The sequence below is a fragment of the Dreissena polymorpha genome, chromosome 8 (assembly GCF_020536995.1).
Source record: "Dreissena polymorpha isolate Duluth1 chromosome 8, UMN_Dpol_1.0, whole genome shotgun sequence".
NCBI classification, from domain to species: Eukaryota; Metazoa; Mollusca; class Bivalvia; order Myida; family Dreissenidae; genus Dreissena; species Dreissena polymorpha.
In genome coordinates this window covers 43,155,591-43,180,539 of record NC_068362.1, presented here as the reverse complement: position 1 = coordinate 43,180,539, position 24,949 = coordinate 43,155,591, and the positions used below count along the sequence as shown (strand labels likewise).

The following is a 24,949-nucleotide window of genomic DNA, read 5'->3' as shown; positions in this document are numbered from 1 at the left end:
TCCTTCTATTGTTGAAACCAAAGGAAATCAAGAACAAGCACAGAACTTCCATAGGGTGTTTCGAATGATCTGATTTGAATCCATAGAGGAAATGATGGCTCGCGTACTACTTAAGAGTATTCCAGGTACTCTTAAAGTATACCACAATATACCCAGGGTAAAAAAAATGCGCTTTAAGGCACCCGGCCAATATAAGGCTGCAGAGCTCCAGATAAGGATTTAGTCTAAAGGGTATTTTACCCCCTGATATTATTGTTTAAGCGTATTTTACTCCTTTGTTTCAGCCAAAAAGGGTATTTTGGAATGTTGAGGGGTATTTTCCATTTCCATAGAAAACTGACAAAGAATTATGGCGTGTTAAATCTAGAAATATTAGGCCCTATAATTTGTTATCAATTTTATTAAATGCAAACAGAATGAACTCAGAATGATAATATGAACAGACTTGTTTTAAAATATTCCCGCATGAGCCGATGGTCGCTTAAAACGTCCCTGTTTTGATCCACAAACATTATGGGCCCCCAATTTTTATTACAAGCTTATTTTGATTCACTTACTTACTTTTGATTCAAAGGTTAACTTACACTAAAAACTCGACTGGATTATTGGTTAAACCGGTTATGCACTTTAATCGATTTAAAATACGTACCAATATTTGTATTGCGTTTTGTTACGTACTGGGTCGATTTTTAATGCGTTTATTTATTTTTTCAATGCGTAAATACGCAGATACGCCTCTTATCTGGAGCTCTGTAAGGCTGTATCCGAATTTTTTATAAAGATACTTTTTGCTATCGGACAAATATAACCTAATCATAAATAACAATAAGGAAGGGCCTACTAGATGATGGCCCCAAAAATATGCATTTGGCAAGAGTTTTTCTGAGAAAACTCAAATGACTTGTATGAAGTAAGACAAAGGTTTTCTACTTGTGTCTCAAAACTCAATTTATATCAAAGAAATTATGAAACGAAATACACAAGTAGGAAAGTTTGCATTATGGTAAATATATTTGGTTACATCACACAAGAAGCAATACTTTTCAAGGTTACACTAGACACAAAATCTGACAGCTGGATTGATGTATCGACGGACAAGGGTGAATCTACATGCACCCACACATCTCTGAATTAGTGGGCATACCAAAAATAAACACATGACTTGAAAACTCACCCCTAGATTGCTCTGCATTATGTTCATAGACTGATGGTTCAGAGGCCTTAGAATCTCGAGACAATGACTACTGTCGGTTCATGTACTGTGACTGCTAATGCATCCAGAACAAAATCAACGCTTTGTTATCCGGTTTTCCTGGAAATAAAGTCAATCATGTGCCAAATGAAACAAGAGCACCGCAAAACGGGTGCCAACGCTTGGCTGCAAAAACTTGTCAGAATATATTTTTAGAGGTCACAGTGACCTTGACCTTTGACCTAGTGACCCAACAAGAGATGTGTTTGTCAGAAACACAATGCCTTCTACTGCGCCACTTTGAAATAAAATTTCAATTTATCATTTGGCAGGTATAGACATCATCTCCCTTTAAAGCTTTATTACTTCCCTTGGATTTTGTCCAATCCAACCGGGGGAGGGGGGGGGGTCTGTAGACAATTAAAAATGACCAAGTCAGACATCACTGACAACCAAGGCCTATGGTTTAAAAATGATCATAGCCAGAGTGTTTTTTCTTTTTCATAAAATTTAAAAATCACGTACCTTGGGGTGTAAAGCGACCCAAGTATCCGCTTAAAAGACTTACATGAATTATTAATTTTTAAATTATTCCAGTCTTTTCACATCTGCACGTACCTGTATGTAATGAAATGAATAAATAAATATAGAGAAATAGTAATGATTTTTAACAAATACACAGTCACTTACCTAAATGTTGCGGATCTTAATTAGTTCTTGCTGATTCCCTATGTTAGTGTCCTTTTCTTAACTTATAAAGATGGATCTTTATTTGCAGATAACGATGGATCAATATAAAATAAGTGAGTTAAAGAATTTGCAATATATTTTAATAGACAGAATTACAATGGAAATAGTACAGTTCATGGAATAACATACAATAAATACAACATCTGTGAACAAATCCCTTTAAAATCATACACTTTCTTACTTCCATGACCATCCAAGCCCATAGACCATACAAATAACCCCCAGGTCAGTACAGGAGCAATGTGCGGGCCATCCTCAACATGGCAAGAAGAGGCAGAGTGAAATAAAACGAACACTTAATCAAAGCAAAGTTATATGTATCAATATGCTTATATATATTTTGATAAAATATAACAAGTTAATATTAAATGGTCGAGAATAAACTAAATTTTTACAGACATGTTTGCGTTCATACTTCTTTATAGTTTAATGCATATGCACCAGTGTTGTTGATGTATTGCGTACGACTGCTGCTGCATCTGTTGTTGCTGCTGCGCTGACTTGGCTTGATTGCTAGAATACTGCTTGACACTGAACACGAACCACTGGAAAACAATTATATACCGGTATATATATTGGAACATTTGGTATAATGTAAGATTAATTACATTACAATAGTACAATGATTTAAAATCTAAGATTACAATTGATGCAAGGGATATAATGCTTTCGTTATTCTAAAACAAAAATACTCACACGGCTCTGTGCAACTGTGGGCACACGTTTAGTTACCCCCCCCCCCTGAATCAAATATAAGTATAACAACCTCTGAATTCCCATGTATAGTGAGATACAGACACAGTAAAATATTTTATGCAAGACAGTGACTTGACCAATACTTAGTTAGAGCTTTGTCACAAAATCACCACTAACTCTCAATCCAGACTTCATGGGGTTCACATGATTGAAGTTTTAACTTAATCCCTTTAGAAATGTAGATTTGGTGAGGTAAAAATATATTTACATAAAATTCAGACGAAACGCCCCTCTAACTGACCAACTTACATAAAATTGACTCCAATATAACCGCTCCTTGGTTTGTGGGATTTAATGATCATTTATATACATCCCCGCCCTATAGGTCATGTGAGATTGGGATGTTCAGAGATAATTAAGGCCATAGGTGCATCATGAATCTGCCTCCCACGGCTGGGGCTGCTACTGGAGATCATAGTGGTACAGATTTTACATTCCGCCTGGAAACTCATGTATATTAAAGTTCCCGTTTAGCGCAGTTGGCGAGGGTTTACTGGCATGTTGTCCCATGAAATCAAATATCAACAAAGTGAATATCTAGTTGCATCAGCAGAAAGTCATGCTTCTATTCACTGCAATGTCCAACCTTGAAGGCAAGTCAATATTTGACATTAAAATAGACACGTGCGATACACTATTCAAAGCATTACACAGTTATGCAATGTATGAGCTGTAAAAAAATAGGAAAATTAAATAAATTCTAATTGCATTTATGCTAAGACAAGTCACAATTTTACAGACAGTTCGTATACCAAAAAATGAAGAAAAAAACTACACTACTCCAGAACTGGTTTTTATTGATCATTGCAGAACGGTCAATTTGTCTTCATTGGACAAGAACATTTTTATTAAGCCCACAAACATGATGGATAACTTTCATGAAGATCCCATTTAAATTGTCTTAAAACAGAGAGCAGAGGCTATAGGTGCGGCAACTGCCCAACAGCCCACATGCAGCTGCCACAATAATTCTATAATACAGGAGCCTTGCTGGGAAAACCAAGCTTTTATTGCATTTTTCGTTTAAAGATAAATCTTCTTAGCAAAATCAAGTTAGGGGGGAAAACGGTGTTTAATCCAAATGCCAAGAAAGCATTCTGACCATATTTCAGCATTATTGAGCCTTGACACCAAGTTTATTTTTACACAAGTGGCCCTGATTCAAACGCTGGCTAAGTTTCATCAAGATTGAATCTTAATCATGACGTCTAGACTCTAGAGTGTCAACCATGATTTTCTGTTATTTGAATAGATGACCTAGTTTTCATGTTAACACGATGCAAATTGGCTTAGATATTGTCCAGATAAACATTATGACCAAGTTTCATCAAGATTCAATAACAACTCATGCTTCTAGATTGGTAACAAGCAAGAAGTTGAAGCAGCACACAGCATGATTCCTAACATAAGGTGAGCACAATTTCTCACTTTGAGAACTTCGTGCTCAAATCAACTAAAATGATCATTTAATGTGTTGATTTGCAACACGTAACATTTAGGATTGTTCTGGGTGTAATAGTCATATGGGCTATTCATGATGCAATCAATGAAAAGCTACTTACACTATTACTGGCACTGCTTTGTTTACCATTAAAACTATAATCACATAGTTGATATGTCACAATTGGTCATTAAAGTTGATATACGGATACCGACAACAGAAAAATTAATCTTATTCAAAGCTATAGACATCACTGAACTCTCTTATGCATCAATGGTAAACAAGAAATATCTTTAAAAATGATATACAGCATTGATTGTGGTTGGAGTTTATGAAAGGTAAAGAGTTCAATGAATGAGATTAAGGATAGCGAATGTCTTTTTCTGTGCAGTTCTTAGCTGCATCACACGCAGAACGGGATGTTAGGCGGAGTTTTTGAGGCTTATTTTACATTATTACATCTTGCTGGTCATAAACCTATTGATACAAAACAGAAAACCAAAAGAATAATGGAAGTGAAATTAAAACAAATGAGTTAACCGGCCACATGCGAAGTATCCGTACATATTTTAAATATTTATACGCACATTCTTCAAACAAACCTGTTTTAGTGGTTTGTTGGGCATTGCTATTTGATTCGAGTATTAACAGTATCGAGAATCATCGCGCTCATGCTTAAAACATTAGTCAATATGGTGGAATAATTCTTGTTAAATTAATTAAAAATAATATTTACTATGGTATTGTTGAAAACACATTAAGAATCTATTATTGACATACCATAATTATATCGCTTGATATCTTCATTTAACATTTTTCTGGTCTTAAGAAAATTCCAGTTCACCTTGTTCACGCTATAGCGTCTTTATTATATATAACGCAGCAATGACCTGTATATAAACTCTGACATTGACACACTAACCGCGAACTGACGAAGGTGTAGAATCTACGCACAAATTGTATTGATGTGAAGAGTTGAGTGTAAAACTGTTCTATCTATCATGCCTTTCAAAAGAGATAAAATTCTTTCATGCTGAACACGCAGTAAAACAGTGTTAGAAAGACACGGCCATGTTTTCAATGTTTTGGTGGTATTCTCAAATCAGCCAATGGACTAAATTAAGTGTATTCATTCGTGGGTAGCCGCAGGCATTTTTATTAATGTAGCCTAAAGGTCACCTAAGGTCAAAAGTGACGTTAAACAGCTACGCCGAAAAAAGAATCATAATTACAATTAGTATGGGACCTGATTTTGTAAAGAGTTAGAGTCAAATATGTTGGTACCTGCTGATAAATTGTTTGTTGGTGTTGTTGTTTTGAGTGTTAATATAGCTCTGTATGATCAATTTAAATGCAAAATTGAGGGTTAAAATTGAAACTTCTTCTTTTTATATTCGATACAAGAGTTCGTCGCTGAACTCCTAAACTGAAATAAGATAAACTGGTCAATTAAATGAAGAGCAGAAACCAAAGTTTGAATTAAGTTTAACCTGTTTATTAAAGCTTAATTGCATCTAATGTCTTAGGCAATTGAGAATGGGTCTCCTGAATGCTTTGCCATAGTTGCCCCTTTTGCAATGGAACAAGAACTTACCTATTGAGATGATGTGGCTGAGTTGCAGTTGGTCACCATCTTTCTTTGGACCTGAACTTTTGAGGATAAGGCTTCTGCGAACAGATTAAAAAATCTTAGCGCATCCCATAAATGTGTCCCATGTAAACCAAATTATTCAAATCATTCTGAAATTGTATCAGTTATATTGGAAGTCAATCAATGTTGTTTAAGTAAAAAAATTATAAGAAATACATCATGTTTGTAGGCTTTTGATACAAATGGGATATACACTAAAGACTTGATACAAACATAGCCATCTATATACTATACACTTGATTCTTACATGTTTCATCCCTCTGAAACCAATATTTATTAAGTGCAGTTCAACAGCAAAAAGGTGGGGTGGACATAGGGAATGATGGAAGCAAGGACAGATAGAATTACTGACAAGGATAAATCTATAAGCCCCTCCCCCCTTACACACTTTCAAGGCAATACAAAACAATACAAATATTTACGATTACCTGATGATTTTTTACGTTAGCACCCATGAAAGAGTATTATCAATATATAACACACACAAACTATTTGAATTGAACTTTGGAGTAAAACAACTGCACATAATACAAAGTAAATTACACTACCAATCTACTATTTGGATAAGGTAATCTTGACCCCTGGGCAGGAAAATGTGGAGCCCCATGTTTAGATTGGCTGCACTTTGCGAGTAGGACACGTTGAACTGCCCAAAAGTCCTGAGCCGAGAGCGACCCACCACCACCCATGCAATGGAAGTGTCCCTGGGTGTCTGGGCCCAGCTGGCAAGAGAGCCTGTTGTTCAGCTGGTTACCGATCTATGATTGAATAGGGTTCTGTAAGAACCGGCTCTTAAAACAAAATGCAGGCACTTAAATGAATATTGAAAATAAATAAAGAAAATAATTGTTTAATGTACAAAAGGCATTAAATAATTGTTTTACTAAAATTAAAACGAACGAAACAATTATATTAAATGATATTAATGTTTGTTATACAATGATAAACTTTGGGTTCAGGGGCTGACATTTGGCTGAAAAATAGACAACACTGTGCGCTAATCTTCTGTGATTTAAACTGATATGATATCAACTGTTATTTGCTTTTTATTTACCAAGTTTTATAAATTTAAAAACACGAAATTCCCATTTGATACAAGGAACTTTTCCTTAATCCGACAGAAAGAAGACTGATATGAGCCTCATTCTGGTAAAATGGGACTCAATGTATGTGCAGTTTGCACAGGCTAATCAGGGATGACACTTAAAGCACATACATTGAAACCCGTATCCCAGAGCACCGCTCAAATACTACGTGTTTTGTTGTTGTTTCTGCTGCTGCTGCCGTAGACAGAGATAAAGCGAGTCCCGACGCCAAATTCGTCAACCCAAAGTCGTAACAACGGTTGTTAAATGGCCTAAATTGCTCGCAGACTGTTCTTCTGGTGTAAGGTTCGCATTATTTAAAAGCAACATATCGAGGTCAGTCACATTAATGGACGCATCACTATAAGCTATCTGTTGGATCAGATCGTTCCCGTTCGAGCGACTCGTCCCGAACAATTTGTCGCTGCCCAGCATCAATTTATTGCTAAGCCCCATCCACGCTGGAACGGAAGTCTAAATTACCAAGGATCCGCTGTTGGAAGTGTTGATGAAGCAAACATGGGAAAATATCTTGATAGGAAGCGTGTAAGGCTGACTCAAGAGGATTTCGTGCTGAATTTCTTGAGAGAGTTGTAGTATTTTTGCAAAAGGGGGTCGGGATTGTACAATAATGTTTGTCTTGTTAGCTCATAATGTTTGCTGAAAAGGCAATAGAAAGCAAACTAAACCCAGATTGTATTTAGTGACAAATGAATATTAAAACAAACTTACTTTACACACCTGTTTTTAATGACAAACATTGCGTCTATAATTGATATTCAGGATATCGCAATTAAGTTTTCACCAATTTGAACTCAGAATAGCGTTGAATCAATAAGTTACTTTCACCAGCTTTACATTGAAATTTTGTTGTTTAAAACCGCGAAGAATACATGGTAAAGTACAGTTTGTAGCAAGGTAAAATACTTACCTAAACAAAAAACAAAAACAGGCATAACTTGAGCAAATTAAAGTGTGAGACTGTACACCTTAAAATGTGCGACTATACAACAAAATGTGAGAATCAACAACTTTAAAATTCATGTAATACTAAATAATTTTTAATGTGATACAAAATCATACTCTTTAAATATGTCATTATAAAACTTAAAACATGATACTGTACACCTTTATATCTATAAAACTAAGAATGTGAGACTGAACAACATCAAAAGTAAAACAATACAACTGTATGACATATCATCAGAAACAATAGATGTGAGTTAAATACTGTAAGTGTATGTGTACTTGATCAAACACATTTTGTATATGGATTAGACAGAAATACAAAAAAACGATGGACATCTATGATGAGAAAGACCTACGCCACTCTATCTGGCTACCAGGGCCATTATACTTGTAATTATAGCATTTTCTGATTAAATTAATTCGCTGTATTGAATTGATATTTGTTGATTTTTCGAATATATAGCCAAGTTTTTGTAGGACATACTTAAGACTTAAAGTTTCACTTCTGAAAGCAATAAAGTGCAATTGTTTTGCACACATCCCAGCAATATTTTAAATCATAATCATGTTCAATTATATGTGAAATAAACACTCTTTAGAACACCAACAGCTTCAAAATATTAATAACACTCAGTGAAATTTGCAAATTAAGCCAATTATTCTTATAAAAGACTATTTAATGTGCTAGAACTAGGGGCTAGCTCTGTGCAGAGTTTATTGTACATGAAACAATATTTGGAATAAGGAAAATTTTATGAAAAATCCTGCTGTTTTGATTTAAAATGGGATTGTTTTATCGTTAACAAATATTTAAACATTGAGAACAAGAGCTATCGACATTAATTGCATTCAGGTTCAACTTATGGAGCCGAATAAGGAAATGAACTCAATGTTTCAACCTATTTAAACAAATATTGAATTGAGAATTTTAGCCAGTAATTACTGGAAATATAGACGTTTTGAGATTACGAATGGGACTGAATTATCAGCCCCAATTTTCAAAATACATAAAACTATAAGGTCTCACCTGAAGCTCAACAAGCTGAGATGACACGCTGGCCTCGCTGATATTGTTTAGGACTGAGTTTGAGTTCTGATTAATTTCGGTTGAGCGTCGAATGGCGTACTGGATCATACAACAAAAATGCTGTCATATTTCGAGGCCTTCTTTAGCCTCAAATCAATACCATGCCCTTTGGGCTCGGAGTGTCACGTTCTCGTAACAAAACCGCACGTGTTCGCTTTTAGCAGAGTGTTTCCAATATTTCGCGGATTTCAAGCCAGAAGAACACACCTCATTGATGTATCGTGTTCTGTATGTTCACAACCTAGTCATTACTGCCTTTCTTCGTCAGCATTAGCGTCAAAAGCGCCTTCTTTTAGAACACTTTTGCCCCTGAAAGGACAAACCGTGAAAGTCCGTACAGCTACTGTTGCCCGCACTATCAACATCAAAAGTATTCCCCTTGGCAAGGTAACACTGTTGAATTTATGGCTTGAATTGTTTCTGATTTTCTCAAATTCTTTGCTGAATTTCTGTTTGTCCCATAAAAAAATGGAACACGTTATTTAACTGGTCATTCTTCATGAAGTCCAACATCGAGAACTGACTGTTAGCATTACCAAAACTACTGCTATAACTCCTGGTGTCTTAAGCACTCGTCCCACTTGGGCACTCCAGCTAAACAAAACTACTCAGATGCAAGTGTGGGAAACTCGACACGGACATACCGGTAGTTGAGAACAGCGCATGAAATCTCGATGTGCTCAGAATTTCCTGCAGAGCGGAATTGTTAAACACTGCTGACCCTTTGAGGCAGGAGGTCTAGGGGAGTAGCTTGGGGTCAGGAGAGAAGAAGGGTCGCCCTGGACTGGAGCTCCTGCAGGCCGGACTGGAGCTGTTGCTGGGCTTACTACATATCAATGCTGGTGCTCTCCTAAAAACAACAATAGCACAGTGGGTGATATGCACTTGTTACAAATGTTTATATTACATTCTTTAAAAAATCTGCTTCTTGATTGGATGTAAAGGTTTTCAAGAGCAAAGCGTCTATCTCATGAATGTCTAATCTGGCATTTTATTGGTTACTTGACGTAAATAGCATGAACGTTAATACAATTAAACTATTGTGTTTTAAGACATAACAAGTGTTGGCTAAAGCTTTACTAACCTGTAAATACATAATTATTATCTTTACTTAACTTTTAGAGATGTAATTTCATAAGCCAATATGCAGCCAATCAATATTAGGATGTGTATCATGTGAAATCCACATAAGCAAATCAGGGAGGACACCTTGGATTATTATAAAGAAGAAACTTCTTTCCAGCAAAACCACATTAAAGAGCAAATTGATGTCCCTCATTAGCCTGTACTGACTGCACAGGCTAATATGTGACAACAATTTAAGCACATGCATTTAGCCCCATTTCCCCACAGCACAGTTTATGTATCTTTATAGCATGATTGTTTCTAATTGTACTCATTATATTAATATCTTTACCTTTAAAATGCCTTTACAGATGTTTTACTGTTAATATATTTTTCAATAAACGGGAGAAAACAATTAAATATTAATGTCTTTGCAAAGTTGCAAAAAACACACACACAATATTTTACAGATATTTGATTGTTAAAATCTGTTAAAATTTACACTAGAAAACAGTTCCAAAGTAAATCAACAAGTAATAAAGTTGTAAGACATATTCAAACAAACAACTTAAAGGGCTACAACTCACTGCTGATACAGATCTTCAATTCTCTCCCTTGTTAGTGTCATTGATTTAACAGCAACTTAAAGGCAAACCCCACTGCTGGTGCAGATTTTTAATTATCTTCCTTGTTAGTGTCAGCTAAAATAATTAAAAGGCAACTTAAGAGGAAGAACTCACTGCTGGTGCAGATCTACACTTATCTCCCTTGTTAGTGACAGCTAAAATGATGAAATATACGGATATGGATAGGACGCGTCCCCGCACATTGCTGGACTTTGATACGGCTGAGCCTTTCATTAAACAGTCTTCCGCTGTGCTCAGCAATTGCTGTAACATTAAGGGGACCAATATGAAATATTTTGGCCCAGTCAGTATTTTGAACTTGTACATGTAAGTTAGTAATACACCAGCATTTTTTGCAAAAAAAGAATCTGTACCACACAAATAAGGAAAATTTGCATCATAATAAATGCTGTTGGAAAAATTCCTAGCATAAAATCTTCAAATTGAGAATGATGGGTCTTTTTTATTGCACGGAACCTAAATGTAAAAACCCATCAAAATATTATTTTACATGCGTTTTTGTGGCAATATTATGTGTCAGCGCTCATTTTATTATTCCACTTGCAAATACAGAAGTGTCTATTATGAGTGCTTTAAAAATAGGGAAATAAATGGCTGTTCATATACACCTGGGAGTAAAATTATGTTGCAGACTACTTGCCCTTAATGACTACCTGCTGACAAAATTAGTTCGTTCGTACTTTGATGACGCCCAAACATAGAAAATTTCACATTTACCAATACCAAGACACGATCTTTTTTTGAAAGTAAATTGCAACATTAACTTTGTTTGATATATTTAGGGAAAAATCAAAGTTTTAGAAAAAATATACCCAAAACGTCCACAAAAACAAATCAAATCACAGGGCTTGTTTTGAGTCATTTTTGTGTCATCCTTCGGTCTTGAATTTTTCAAAATTGCGAAAAAGAGTACATTGTGAAAATTTCAGTTGCTAACTTCTTTAAATTGTGAAAATTTGAGTCACGAAATTCTGAAATTCGTGAAAAAATGACATTCCCTAAGAAGGAAAAATAGCCCTGAGTCATGGCTCCTTTCTGACAGACTATTATTTAAAAAAAGGCCCTGACAGATAAAACAAAGCAAAATATTAGTCACCAATTCAAGCTTATTTATATTGTTTGGAATAACACCTCCAGATTATAAAAAAATACTTGTTCATGGACACGTAAATTTGTGGATTCCTGATTTTGTAATAACAGGAATTAGCCCCGGGTCATTTTGTTATGTGTTTGAATTTATTTCGTGTATTAGTAAACCCGCAAAATGAACATTAATTAATTTCCAACAAAAAATAATCAATTTAGAGTTTTTTTTCAACATTTTTTTAGTAAAGTGTTTGAAAAGCTTTTTTGTATTTATTTTTTAATTTTGATACACTTGTTCATTTAGAACAATAATTTTAAATCTTTTTTAGAGAGGTGTATTCCTTAGTTTAATTACGATAAAAACATAAATTGCTCAATACAGGCGAAAACCAAAAACTAAACCTCGCCGGGACCGACAACAAAAGTTCGACCCATCTGGAATTCGATCGAACTGATTTCAAATAGATGTATGTTTACTAACATAACTTTGCAATACTTTGTTGAATTAGTAAGAACAGAAAATATATACGTCATATTTTTAAGTCATCAATATTTTAAAATAGTTATATATACAATCAAAAAATTATCATATGTAAGGAATAACGCTAAGAATCAAAGCAATCATAAGCATTTTATACACATCACCGAAAAATTAAACAGCACGATATGTATTAATTCATTTGTTGTTGTTTTAAGAATGACATGATGTAAAGATACAAAATATTTTTTTCCTTCAAGATGACATAGAACATGTTGTGATGCATCCGTTCCAGCCATTCTATTACAGCATCAAAGAAAAACGCCAGATTGTATACAAAATGTCATATTTTACTCGAATCAATTAAACATTGATTGGATGACATGTTTGAAATTATAACATGCTTATAATCAAGTAACAATTTTATGCGACCCTTGCCGCTTTAAAGCAAAACGAACAAAAGAACGTGTGAAAATTGTGACCGGGACTGCAGAAACAGCTTGAGCCATACGATATTTCGACCCCTGCAAATTCGAGTCATCAGGCAGAAATGTAAATGAATATATAGCAATACAAACGTGCTTTGATGCAAAGCGACTTTGAGCCATCGGGTTTCGATTGTATATTACAATTTTAAGAAAATTGCCATTCTGGTAATCTGTGAACAAGTCCAAATACACCAATAGGTACAATCAATACATGTGTTATTGTATTTTTGAATTGTTTTCATTCTTTATCTAAATGAATTTAGCTTCCATAATTTTATTAAAATAAATTTTTTACTTTGAATACCCATTTACAGTAATTTATTAATATATTGAGATTTCAAATCTTTGAGAAAAGGAATATCACGAAAACAATTAAATTTTAGCACTGTAATTTCCATCATCCATGGCTTACATAACTAAACAGACTGAAAACCCGGGCTTAATGAATGTGTATAGTAGTGTCCCACAGTAGCCTGTGCAGTCCTCACAGGCTAACAATTTGCACGATAAAACACTTTCCATCAATACTTGATTTTTGTTTTGAAGAAAGTCCCTTTCAAAAAAAAAATCATCACAATAAGAAAGTATCCTCTATGATTAGTCTATGTGTGCACAGGCTAATGTGTGGATGACATTTGAATGCATTAAGCACTCGTTTCCCAGAACGAGGCTCATCTTGTTAAACTCTGTGACAGACTGTAGGTGGAATTGCTTTGAGCCTCCTTTTGAGAAAACAGTAATTTATTATTAATATTGCGTAAAGTGTCTTCCCAGATGAGCCCAAACAGCCACACAGGCTACTCCGCTAGACGAAATTTCGTTTAGAAGAGACTTCCTATAATCGAAAAATTCCATAAATGCATGGATGACAATTAATGAAACTACATGCTGTTCTTTTCCACCTCATCTTTTTTTGCATTCTAAATAAACAGGAAATACACATGCATACAATTTCCTTGCTAAGTTATGGGTCTGTTCAACGGACCCACACCCAAAGCGTTTATATAAAAAAGATAATATCCTCAGGATAATTATATCTCCAGGGTTCGACATTAATTTTTTTTACAGCAAGACCGTCGGACCAGCTCCTCTTAAAATGTACTAGCCCGAACCTGATGTCTACTAGACCATAAATGACATAGAAAATGAACACAATTGTGTCATGTAACTGTTTAATCAGGATTTATCTGTAAATAATCAGTGAACACCAGATTTTTTATGCATAGAGTAAAACAATAAAATAATCTTTTTTTTTGCTTTTCTTCGTCAAATTCAAGCCATGGGAACTGACTCGATTCTATCTATCTATCTATCTATCTATCTATCTATCTATCTATCTATCTATCTATCTATCTATCTATCTATCTATCTATCTATCTATCTATCTATCTATCTATCTATCTATCTATCTATCTATCTATCTATCTATCTATCTATCTATCTATCTATCTATCTATCTATCTATCTATCTATCTATCTATCTATCTATCTATCTATCTATCTATCTATCTATCTCTCTATCTATATATCTATCTATCTATCTATCTATCTATCTATCTATCTATCTATGTATCTATCTATCTATCTATCTATCTATCTATCTATCTATCTATCTATCTATCTATCTATCTATCTATCTATCTATCTATCTATCTACATGTCTATCTATCTACATGTCTATCTATCTATCTATCTATCTATCTATCTATCTATCTATCTATCTATCTATCTATCTATCTATCTATCTATCTATCTATCTATCTATCTATCTATCTATCTATCTATCTATCTATCTATCTATCTATCTATCTATCTATCTATATATCTATCTATATATCTATCTACCTATCTACCTGTCTATCTATCTATCTATCTGTCTATCTATCTATCTATCTATATATCTATCTATCTATCTATCTATCTATATATCTATCTATCTATCTATCTATCTATCTATCTATCTATCTATCTATCTATCTATCTATACTGTCTAACTCCCCTTACGGGTATTATTGATAGGTGCGCAGTCAGTGCAAGATAAAGGTGTTAAAAGTGAATAAGTGAGAAAGATAAAAGTATGATCGATAAATCATGCATGGTTAAGTGATTTAAAGTTAAATCTGATAAAAACATGTCTCGGAGTTCAAGGGGCAGAAGGCAGGGGTTTTTCTGCCTACTTTGGGAAAAGGATTCTGACCAAATTGGAAATTTTTTATCGACAAAATTGCCCATTTTGGGAATTTTTGTTTCGTGAAACGGCTCATTTTGGGAAAAAAATTGAATTAATCATGCTTAAATAAGTCTGTGGTTTAACTTTTTTTTTATATAAACACATGCAAAACAAACACTGCCCAAACACAAGTTACAGCAACATTTTTGGTCGAACTAAAATAGAGCCATGGGTATTTCATTTCATACTTTACTGTATTAAATGACGATTGAACTACAACTTTCTTACAAGGCTCTGAGCATTCAGTTGCCGATTTTGTGATTGACGGCCCTGGCATTACTTCTGTTGCTGTTACATTTTGCTGCGTATCGTCCGAGCCTGTCTGTTCAGGGTTACTCGCGGCATTAATTTCGAAAGATTCTGAGCGTTTCGAAAACATCGATGATATCGTTACACATCCTTTAGCGTCTATTTTTTTTGTTTTTTTTAATGTAATATTTACTGTTGTGCGAAGCCATGATTGAAAATAAGCGTCTACAAATTTGGTATAGATTGTGTATTGTGCGGCTCTATATACTCTTGTATAAAGCGGAACAGTTCGAACGTCATCGCTGAGAGTAAATGCATCCGGCAAATACACCAAAAATCTGTGTCACTAAAGGCTTTATTACATCGTGAATGAAGGGAAGTCTCTCTTTCGATAAAAATTATGTTTACTTTTTACGATTTTGGAAGATTTTATTTTTTGGAATTGGAAAAAAATGCAATCAAAATTCGATTGGGAACGGGTCCGTTTGCTTTGGGAATGCCTCCGTTTCCCGGAGGCGCAGACTGTGCTGAAAAATCCCTGGAAGGGAAAAGCAGGGACCGCTTAAACCCTTCAAGATCAGGATGTTATACTGTAGTGGCAGGGAGGTTGTTCCACATCACAATATCATTTGGGAAAAAGGAAAACTTATAATAATTTGCAGTGGTATGGATCTGTCTGAAAGAGAGGGGGTGCATGTGACGAGTGAATCTGGTGGGTCGCTCGATATATGATGGTAGTGGCACGGCTACTAAACCTTGAACAATTTTGAAAAAGATTATTAATATAGTGTCATTTCGTCTGTCTTGTAGGGTCTGCCAACCAAGTTCCTGTTGCTATTTTCCATTTAGGATAAAATTGACGTTTTCGTGTTTCTTCATGTTTAAGTTTCGTGTCAGTTAAGCGTCGCATTCTTTTTTTTAAACTGATTTGTCGGACAAAAATCCGAACTTGAACAAAGCCATTAAATTCGTAAAATCATGCTCTATAGTTTTAGGACACTGCAGAAAATCCTTAATATTCATGACAACTTGACCAATTGAAACAAGCAATTTCTGCAGGAAGCTCTCCTTTGCGTCTAAAAATAGCGATGAATCATGTGAATGCTCCGCTTTTATTTAAATATACTAGTTTTGTTTTAATGTAAATAACGGATACAAGAGTAATTTTACACATTAAAAGTAATGGTTTTCACAGCAGTTATTTATAGTTATATGAATCAGTATAGATTTTTTTTTTAATTTATGTACGACCCGTCGGACAAGCTAGCCAGCAGTTTTACTCGCCCGACCACCGATCTTACTAGACAATGTCTGTCGGACGTGCCTTAGTGTCGAAACCCTGATCTCAATCATATTTCGATAAGATCTAAACAAGAGATGTATTTGTAAGAAACAGAATGCCCCCTATTGCGCCGCTTTGAAATTTAAATGCTAAAATGCAATCCCCAGCCATGGAAAGGCCGTGTCCCCCGACATCACTGGACTGTAATACGGCCAGCCTTTCACCAGACAGTTGTCTTCTTTGCTGAGCAGTAGCTGTAACGTTGAGCGAACCAATATGGAATATGCAAACTGCACAGGCTAATCTGGGACAACACTTTCCACACATGCATTAAGTCCTGTTTTCCCATGCAACCTTACATTGTTGCCATTGCATGCATGAAAACTAACTCTAAAGCTTTTATTACACTGTTCTGGGAATGAGGCCAAGTCCTTCTTATTGAGAACAAATACATTCCATGGAATCATATGTATAAGCTTTATTAAATATCTCACAACTTTGTAAAAACTCAAGGCCTTATGAGGATGACAGAAATTCTCGGGGTGTTGGGTAAATGAGGTTCCTGTATGATAAGTTGAAAAGCATCGAGCTAAAGAAGAGTTTTTGATCTTCAAGTAAAACAAGTCCTGCTGTAAACATGATATACACAATTGTCACATTATGGTTAGAAATTGTAGGTGAATTATTTGGGTTTTCTTTATGTACGAAATATTGACAAGTATATCAGTGCCGAATATGCAAAAAGATTAAATATTTGGATCTGGTGTATGTTTAACAACAAAGGGGGAATGATGCTGTTGACACAAGCCTTAGGCTGTATTTGCATTATTTATTTGTATCACAATGCTGATTAGCGTGTACATACCCAGTCCTAGGTTGTAATTCAACCAATCAGCAACAAGCACGTATAGAACACTGACCAATGGGATTCATAACTGAGTTTCACGGGGCAAATGTTAGAAGGAAATAAGCAGTTAGCGTTTAGACTTGGAGGCGTACGGATCGAGAAAGATACGATCATGTAGCTATCACAACGTATTTGTATAACTGAAATATTAGTTAAGTCAGACATTAAATTGGACTAGAAACTGATATATGGTGTTGTTGAATATTTTATCCTATATTATGCAGAGAAATAAACAATATTAGAGAGGGACCAACTTGTCCCATGCGTGACACGAGAAAATGGTAGTTAATGCAAATCTCGTCATTTTGGCAATACGCGCATGACGAGATATCGAATGATAGGCTACACACCGGTAATTTAAGAGTAATGAACATTGTTAGTAACTATGTGTCGTCCATGAACTATGAACGCTTACGTGACACAAAAAAGACGTCATTTTATGTTTTGTTAAATCATATCAATCTTGTAAATTTCATCTTTAACATTCTTAATACACAGGTTACACTGTAAACCATTATTATTTGAGTGACATTATTTTTGTTGATTTTAAGAGTTGACTGATCCACAAATGTTTCACACACAGAAAAATAACTGACACAAATTCATTATTTATTTTTCTGAACTGAGAAATCCACAAAATAAACTAATGTGTCCGTAAAAGTCTTTTTGACCACGAAATTTTGGATGAATATATATATGAGTTTACACTATACAAACAAATAAAGAGGATATTTTATCTTAAGTAAATTCATACTTTTCTTTTCCACCTCATCTTTTTTTGCATTCTTAATACATAGGGAATACATAAGCAGGTCTTTTCCTGGCGTATTTATGGGTATGTGAAACGGACCCATATGCAAAGCGTTTTTCTTTCTTTAACAAGGGCTGTTTGTAAAACATGCATGCCCCCAATATGGGCTGTCAGTTGTAGTGGCAGCCATGGTGTGAATACGTTTTCTGTCACTGTGACCTTGACCTTTGACCTAGTGACCTAAAATCAATAGGGGTCATCTGCGAGTCATGATCCATGTACCTATGAAGTTTCATGATCCTAGGCGTAAGCGTTCTTGAGTTATCATCCAGAAACCATTTTTCTAAGTTGAGTTACCGTGACCTTAACCTTTGACCTAGTGACCTGAAAATCATAAGCGTTCATCTGCGAGCCATGATCAATGTACCTATGAAGTTTCATGATCCTAGGCATAAGCCTTCTTGAGTTATCATCCGGTAACCTTTTTTACTATTTCGGGTCACCGTGACCTTGACCTTTGACCTAGTGCCTGAAAATAAACAGGGGTCATCTGCAAGTCATGATCAATGTACCTATTAAGTTTCATGATCCTAGGCATAAGTCTTCTTGAGTTATCATCCGGAAACCATTTTAATATTTCGGGTCACTGTGACCTTGACCGTTGACCTAGTGACCAGAAAATCAACAGGGGTCATCTGCGAGTCATGATCAATGTACCTATGAAGTTTCATGATCCTATGCATAAGCGTTCTTGAGTTATCATCCGGAAACCATTTTACTATTTCGGGTCACCGTGACCTCGACCTTTAACCTAGTGATCTCAAAATCAATATGGGTCATTGGCCAGTCATGATCAATGTACCTATGAAGTTTCATGATCTTAGGCCTAAGCGTTCTTGAGTTATCATCCGGAAACCATCTGGTGGACGGACATATGGACATATGGACGGACATACGGACCGACATGTGCAAAACAATAAAACCCTCTTCTTCGAAGGGGGGGGGCATAACAATATATAGGGCTCTTAAACCAGGCAATCACTTTTTCTAGGTAATTGACGTAATCTAGGTAATCATAAGTAGTTTCTTGACAGCTTTAATTTCTTATTGCAGCTGAATAGAGATTTCTTGTCATTCTGATTTTCTGATGCATGGTTATTAAGGACAAAGGCTAATGCCATCACAGAAATTATTAAACTCCCATTAATAAGAACTCCAGACATAATCATTGTGTATTGACCAATAAACAAAAGTAAACATCAGAAATTTATTGAAGAGTGCTTCACAAGTATATGCACTATATATATATATATATATATATATAGAGAGAGAGAGAGAGAGAAAGAGAGAGAAAGAGAGAGAGAGAGAGAGAGATAGCGCAGGAGTAGAGGAGTAGCGGTAGAGGGAGCGTCTATAGGCTTGCGCTTATCTGCTGCTCTTCTCTCGCGCTCGCTCTCTCGCCTCTCTCTCTCTCTCTCTCGCGTCTTCGTCTCCTCTTCGCTCTCCTTGCTCTTTCTCTTCTCTCTTTCTCTCTCTCTCGCTCTCTCGCTCTCTCTCTCTCTCTCTCGCTCTCTCTCCTTCTCTTCTCTTCTCTTTCTTCTTCTCTCTCTTCTCTTCGCTCTCTCTCTCTCTCCTCTCTCTCTCTCTCTCTCTCTTCTCTCTCTCTCCTCTCTGAGAGAGAGAGGGGTCATTTTTTACCTCAGAGGCAAGATCTGAACGAACTTACCAGAGGACCACCATACGATGTTAAAAACTGTCATCAAACCCATGACTCTTATGGATTCAGAGAAGATCTCAAACGTAACTATTTACTATATAAGTCAATAGAAATCTTGTGACCCTTGGCAAGGCAAGTTTTGACCCCTGAGGCATAATTTCAACAAACTTGGTAGAAGATCACCTCTTTTTCCGCTTACTTTCCAAAGAAAAAGAAATACAGTAAGAATATCAATATTGTTCTGATACATCATTGTTGATGAGCAGCATGAGGAAACAACAACAACATCCACATGTGGTCTAGAAGTGTCAGAGCATCATGAATAAATGATTAAATGTTACTTTGTAGCAAATCATCTAAAGCAGCAATTTGAAAAATTAAAAATTAATTTCATAATTTATTTTCAAAAAAAAGAATGAAAGTGTAGTCTTAACATTACAAAGTATTTCATACTTTTGAAAAACAATTAAGAAAAAAAAAAGTTATTTCTAAAATATCATAAATTAAAATTGACAACTTGACAATTCTAAATTCTCATTTACCCTTTCCCACTCAGAAGCAAACTGCAAATGGCTATCTGCACACAGCATAAAACCAGAACAGACTGCAATAACTTGCAGTCTGTTCAGGTTTGATGCTCTTTGCTACTCATCAGTAACCTAAGGTTTGGAGACGAAGCCTAAAAAACTTGAATCTAGTATTAAAAAGGTCTTTAATTAAATGTAACTTTCAGCATGACTAAAAATGCATGAAAATACGTATCTAAGTGGTTAAGGGTTAAATTGTGACATAGTTCATTGATATCTAAAGACTTATTTGTGCCAAAGTATTTTAGAACTACCTGTGATTATTGAAGGCACACTTTGTGCAACACAGCTGACTGTGGTCATCACATAACATTTCAATTTTGTGGTCCTTGTGCGCTTCACAGTTCAATAAAAATTCCTCCACCTCTTTCGAAACTGGCCATTTTTTCATGTCATTCCTTCCATAAGTTGAATGTTTTCTGAACCACTTATCATGCAACTGAATACATTTCCCACAATAAAGTTTCAAACATGTTTTGAAGTAAAAATCTGCATTTGCTTGCTCTTCGCATGAGGAACAAATAAAATCCTTAACCTCCTCAGAGCTTATAACAAGAGAAGACATAGACAAGCCTGCCAATTTGATAACTGACTGTTTAAGCACACAAAACTAACAGCTTAAGTTCAGGAAAATTATTAATTTCACAGTATCTCTGTGAATATGAATAACTAGTCCAGAAAAGACACGATTTAAATCTTTGTGTATTTAAAAGTCAAGCAATCACAAAATCTGTACTGTACAAGAGTCAAGTTCAACCTCAATAAGCAATCAAGTATTTTGAACTAAACAAGTACCAAATAAACTGTCAAATGACATTCAATGGTATGACATCAGTGAACAGTGTAACTATGTAAACTGTAATGGGACTATTGGGTCACGTGGGTATTGAAGATATTTCAAACTGTGGAAAAGAAGATACTTAATTGAAAATTAGATCATGTTTAACAGATTGGAAGGCAAAATGCAATGAGTTTAAATGCATATTGATAAATGAACCGACATTTATGTACAATGTAAAAAAGCAAGTTGTTAGTGAAGGACACAAATTGTATATTTATCATCAATGTCAGTTAATTTGGCTTTAACAAAGAACTGTTTGTAATTGCTATGTTAAGTATTTAAAATACAAATGGCTATTTTACAATTAAAACATCATACCATTTTTAATATAAAATCTTTAGGAAAAATTGCACATAATAAAATGGGGCATCCTAAAAGTTAAAAATTGCACGTAATATGGGGCATCCTATAAGTTAAAAATTGCACGTAATATGGGACATCCTACAAGTTAAAAATTGCACGTAATATGGGGCATCCTACAAGTTAAAAATTGCACGTAATATGGGGCATCCTACAAGTAAAAAATTGCACGTAATATGGGGTATCCTACAAGTTAAAAATTGCATGTAATATAGGGCATCCTACAAGTTAAAAACTGCACGTAATATGGGGCATTGTACAAGTTAAAAATTGCACGTAAAATGGGACATCCTACAAGTTAAAAATTGCACGTAATATGGGGCATCCTACAAGTTAAAAATTGCACGTAATATGGGGCATCCAACAAGTTAAAAACTGCACGTAATATGGGACATCTTACAAGTTAAAAATTGCACATAATATGGGGCATCCTACAAGTTAAAAATTGCACGTAATATGGGGCATCCTACAAGTTAAAAATTGCACGTAATATGGGGCATCCAACAAGTTAAAAACTGCACGTAATATGGGACATCTTACAAGTTAAAAATTGCACATAATATGGGGCATCCTACAAGTTAAAATGCCTTTCAACTCAACAGTTTTCAGATTTGATTTTCTTATTTGTTGAGGCTGATTTACCAGACTGTTGAATTCTGATGAAAACAATATAACAATAAACAAGGAATCCCAAGAGACAGCAATATCCTCCACAAGGATTGTTTTGACCTTGAAGTGGTGACCTTTGTTTTGAGAAAGTGTTACTTAAACTCATGCATTTTGAACATTGTCCCAATCACTAATCCTTGTTGCAAAACTTGATACAAATCAGTCAATGGGTATAGTAGATATAGAATGAACATGTTAAAAATATATTTTATCTGAGTACAACCTTGACCTTTAGCCAGTGGGACTCTACCATTTCTTCTGCACTGTCTCTATGGCCTAAACATTGTAGTCTAGATAAATAAAACTCCTTCCATGGGTATAGGAGAAACAGCCTCGACTCAAAAAAGAAGCTAAAACTTATACATATTGACCTTGCAGTATGACCTTGACCTTATACAGGCGTGACTGACTCTTTCCTCATTCACATCATCTTAATGACCTAAAAATTGTAGCCAAGCTAATAAAAAGCCTTAAATGGGTATAGGAGATATTGATCAGACTTGAAAATAGAGGATCTAACTTTTGACCTTGATATAGAGTTGAAGCAATAACTAAAGCCTTCTGCACATAACCTAAAAGACATAAATATTGAAGCCAATAACCTTCATGAAAATCCACCAAAAAGTAAAGGACATACTGAGCAGAAAATAAATGTATGCGCACACCTTAAACCTTCAAGTACGACCCTGACCTTGAGTCAGCATCAATGACTCATGGCTTCTGCACATCATTTGAGGCAAGTTTTACACACTTATTACAGACATACTAATGGCGTGACTTATTGCAGAGGAACAATGGGCATTCCTATAATATAGATCCCTGTAGGGGACTAGCACAACTTAGGTTTTCACTTAGAGGAAAAGGCCTTTCAATTTGTTTATATTAAGATAAATGAAAAATGGTTAGAAATTATGTTTAACACATTAAATGGCAACACATATATTTTAGCTTGATTGCTGAAAAGCCCAAGGTTTAATTAAGACACCCTAGAGTCTGTTTTCTGAACTAGTCCTTGGTGCCATGGGAGTAGATAATGAAAAGACTTCCAGAGTGAAGTTCGACCCAAGACTGCCTTATGGCTAGGGTTACATCACATCCAATGCAATATTGCTATATCATTGCTGTTTACAACCTATTTTAAAACAATAAATGTAAATGAGCTATAGAAAAATGTACACTTGCTTATAGAAGAAAATTCACTGTTTTCTGCAAGTAACACCAACATGACATCCACGTTTAATGTAAGTAATATATGCTGCTCTGTAACAACCATGCCTAGTTTTGCATTGCCAACATCTGCATTTTAAGAGAAAAAACTTGAGTAACGATGAACTGATAGACACAGTGTGTCATTTGTGACTTTGACCTAGGACTTTTAGAGTCATTGTTGTTGCAGGCAATAAACGGAGTTTATCCCAACTGTAATTAGGCTCAGCCAGTTTTTACAGAACGGGCATATCTGATTAAGCTTTATATATTATGATATGCAACACATATAAATTGCCTGACCTTGTGGTTTGGGAGTATATATGCACAGTTATCTATTATTTAGAGTCAATATAAATTATGTCATCACAACAGTGCGAAACAGCACAATACGAAACATAAACACCATCAGAAGAGTAAAGCTGGGGTCACCGCCTTGAAACAGACAGTTCAAAGGATTGGGGGTTTAAATTGAAGTAATATGTTGGATAAGAACATGACTCTGATGATGCGTTCGCCACAGTAGCCAATGCATGAGAGTGACAGTCTGTTTCATGATTTTGCACTAAAACAAATGTATGGTATATGTAATATAGAGTCTGCGAGAATGCAATATTTTGTGAATTTGACCTTTAGTGCAAAAATCAGGACAGAAGACATCTTGGTTTTTAGTTTTCAAGTTTTGTGGTTTAAAGAGAGCAAGAAATATAGAGAGGACACAGCATTAAAAAATCAAGACCCAGTGCAAATAAATCATTATACATATTATCTTATTAGGTAATTATAGTTTGTAAATATTACATAACCAATACTATTTCAATTGCCGCTTAAATATACAGCCAATTGAAAACCTAGTTGGCATATCAGTCCTGTTTGAACACACATGTCGATCTATAAAAAGTGATCTCAAAGGACATAATATATGGGAATCTGGTTTAAATATATGCGATAAACAAATAAGTCTGAAAGTAAGAATAGATAATTGTCAACATAGCTCTCTCAAAGAAAGATTTATATATAGGGTCATGGAAAAACTTAGCATGACATATATTTTAATGCTATTATTCCGGTAGTAAAGTGGTAAACGCTAGGTAACTTACACATGTCATGTTGGGAAGGCTGTGATAGAAAAACTGATTACATCACACATCTAATGTTCAAAATGTTCAAACATGAGCGCATTCTCTGATTACATCACTAATATTGTTCAATATTTTCTAATATGAATGCATTTTATGATTACATCACAAATAGTGTTCAATATTTCTAATAACATGAACGCGTTCTCTGGTTACATCACAAATATTGTTCAATATTTGCTAACATAAATTCGTTCTATGATTACATCACAATTAGTGTTCAATATGTTCTAACAATTGAACGCGTTCTCTGATTACATCACAAATATTGTTCAATATTTGCTAACATAAACTCGTTCTTTGATTACATCACAAA

General features: G+C 35.0%; 1 long non-coding RNA gene across 1 annotated transcript; it reads right to left on the bottom strand.

Annotated features, from left to right (window-relative positions):
- Positions 1-1,180: 1,180 nt before the first annotated feature.
- Positions 1,181-3,185, bottom strand: LOC127841723 (uncharacterized). Its single transcript, XR_008031287.1, has 3 exons — positions 2,948-3,185; positions 2,384-2,487; positions 1,181-1,312 (listed from the first exon to the last, which is right to left on the bottom strand). It is a non-coding gene; the product is annotated as an uncharacterized LOC127841723 (long non-coding RNA).
- Positions 3,186-24,949: the final 21,764 nt, after the last annotated feature.